Source organism: Hordeum vulgare, chromosome 4H (genome assembly GCF_904849725.1).
Source record: "Hordeum vulgare subsp. vulgare chromosome 4H, MorexV3_pseudomolecules_assembly, whole genome shotgun sequence".
Taxonomy (NCBI): Eukaryota; Viridiplantae; Streptophyta; class Magnoliopsida; order Poales; family Poaceae; genus Hordeum; species Hordeum vulgare.
Genome location: NC_058521.1, coordinates 154,838,587 through 154,841,979, shown reverse-complemented (window position 1 = coordinate 154,841,979; position 3,393 = coordinate 154,838,587).

Here is a 3,393-nt window from a genome sequence, read left to right as displayed (position 1 = left end):
CCTATAAGCAACTACTTGAATTCCCACCTATGAATTCCCGAAATATCTGGTCATGCAATCTGGTACACGGATACAAGGAGTATTTCACACAACTCCTAAACTAACCCGTCACTTGTATCACATCCATCAACACACAACCAGAATCTCAGACCTTCATCTACAACAGACCCTCGTGATCACAACGATACAGAGTATGGCAGTACTCCCGAACAATCTGCACCAGTACTGGGGACATCGGGGTTATCTCGCCACTACTAGTATTCAAGCAATTACGAACATCCTTCGTCCTGAGATACTAAGAAATCTGAATGATAACGATGTGCTCAAGAATCCCCTGGAGCTCAACTCCCCTGAAACTTAAAGCAGATGGAGGCACCAAGACAGAACTCCGTCACATCGGCATCATATAGATCGCAAGAATATCCGCGTGATCCTAATTTTTTTTTGATTGAGAAGAGGAGTAGAATTAAATTATTACGTCAAGATTCCTCACCAGAGCATAGAAGAGGAGAAAAAAAGAATTCTACTCTCCGATATATAACTAGACTCAAATAGTTTTTTCACTAGACTCGACTCGGCTAAGTTCGATCAATCAAGGGGGCTCCTAGGTCGGTACTGCTCTGATACCAACAAGTCACGCCCAAAATGCGACCCTATCCTCAATTTGGCACGAAGTCCTCGTCAGGGATAGAAGCGCATCTTGTCGTGTCACAAGAATGTATATCGTTATAAGTACATGTACTGAAAAGAAGAGATATATATACAGAGTTGGCTTACACTCGCCACAAACTACATTAGAGTCACATCAGTACATTACATAATCATCAAGAGTAAGAGCAGGGTCCGACTACGGATGAAAACAAACGAGAAAAGAAGAACGACGTCCATCCTTGCTATTCCAGGCTGCCGGCCTGGAACCCATCCTAGATCGATGAAGAAGAAGAATAAGAAGAAGAAGAAGCAACTCCAAATATACAATCAACGCGCTCGCGTCAAGTAACCTTTACCTGTACCTGCAACTGGTGTTGTAGTAATCTGTGAGCCACAGGGGACTCAGCAATCTCATTTCCAAAGGTATCAAGACTAGCAAAGCTTAATGGGTGAGGTAAGGTTAAGTGGTGAGGTCGCAGCAGCGGCTAAGCATATATTTGGTGGCTAAACTTACGAGTACAAGAAACATGAGGGGGAAGATCTACGCATAACGGACGTGAACTACTGATGATCAAATGAATGATCCTGAACACCTACCTACGTCAGACATAACCCCACTGTGTCCTCGATCGGAGAAGGAACTCACGAAAGAGACAGTCACGGTTACGCACACAGTTGGCAAGTTTTAATTAAGTTAACTTCAAGTTATCTAGAACCAGTGTTAAACAAAGTTTCCACGTTGCCACATAACCGCGGGCACGGCTTTCCGAAAAGATTTAACCCTGCAGGGGTGCTCCAACTAGTCCATCACAAATTACCACAAGCTGCATAGAAATCCTCAATCACGAAGCTCGCGATCTCGTCGGATCCCTTAGTGGAAAACCTCAACTCTGAGATTACCCAAAGCATCACCGGAATCCCGATGAACAAGATATTTCGTCAAAGGTAAAACTAACCCAGCAAGGCCGCCCGACGTGTCGACGATCCCGATAGGAGTCGCGTACCTCGTTCTCAGGACACGACGGATGGGTCACACTAGGAGAACCAAACCTCGGGTTGCCCCGCGGTGGCCCCGTAGTCTACCAATTTGGACCAACACTCATGCGGAGCACTGGCCCGGGGGTTGATTAAATTTCCTCGGGTGCCGGCAGGTCCCTATGCATTATTATTAGGTTATTAGGGAAATGTAGTACCAAAGTTGGGCCTTGCCAGACCAGCTTTAATCTAAAACGAATTATCAAGGGGGTCCCCATAACAACCCCGATCGTGTTAGGAGCTCTCAATTATGGAACATAACACCGGTAGCCAAAACTAAGGGGGCAAAGGTGGAACAAAACACCAGGCTAGAAAGGCCGAGCCTTCCACCTTTAACCAAGTATATAGGTGCATTAAATTAAATAGCATTTAATATGGTGATATAACAAGGAACCCATGTTTTCACATGGAAGCATCTGCACCTGCAACTAGCAACGCTATCAACAGGGTTAAGCAAGCAGTAACATAGCCAATCAGTGGTTAGCTAGGTTGAACAGGTTGAAGGTTTCATGGCATTGTTGAGGGGCTGATATTTAACATGTGGTAGGCAACGAGACATAACGGCAGAAACGATAAAACTAGCATGACAATGATAGTAATGGTATCTGGGGAAATGATCATCTTGCCTGAGACCCCGCTTGGAAGAAGAATGCCTCCGTGAAGCAGATGAACCGACGTAGTCGAACGGGTCCTCACAATCCGGCACGCTGCGGAACTCTATCGAGACGAAGCAAACCGGAAACACAAATCAACACACGGAATTCACCACTCGATGCACAACACAAATGATGCACGAGCAGTTGAAAACATGCACGTCACGGCATGACAATCCACACAATCAAACACTACACATTAAGTGAAGTTCAATATGCAACGAGTTGCATATTGACGAAACCCGACGTTAATTATTTCGTTCTATCCCGATTAAATACACGGCAATATTAAATGTGGTTAAACATGGCAAGAGGTGAAGTGTAAATAATATACCTATCTAGGTATTTTAAATGAGGTCGGAAATGTCATATAGCACCTCCGAAACGACCTCACATGTTAATTTACAATTCTGTCCAGATCTGAACTAATGCATTTAATTAGTTGTTAAACAGCAAAACAAATAGGTTCACGTGATTCTACGCGTCATTTCAAGCAATCTACACATAAAGAACATCTCCAACGGAGCTACGGATCAAAAGTTACAAGCACCGCAAGATATGATGGCATGAATGCAATATGTGTGCAATGGTGGTCACGAGCACTTCTAAACATTCAAACAGCAAGAGAAAATGAAACTACACGAGATTCTAGGCAAGTTTCATGTAGGACACGATCAAATCGGAGCTACGGTTCAAAAACTACGAGCAAAACAAGAAATCACTACAACCTGCCAAAATCAGCCACATAGCATTTTCTACGCCCCACAACTACGAGCTAGACAACTCCGATAAACTCAAGCAAGGCCTGGCACGAAAGAGGGCAAGACGCACTACTACAAAAAACTAACAACAACTAACATGGCAGCAAGGAGCGCTAGGAAAAGAAGACACAAAATGGCATCCCACAAACTATTTCAGACTTAGAGAAATTACACCTCATGAAAGTGCAGTTTTCGATCTAAAGCTATATTGACAGCAGTAAAACCCATAGCTACATGACTCAAAATGGCATGAAAATTTACAGCATGCTAGAGAAACACAAGGGGTACAACTA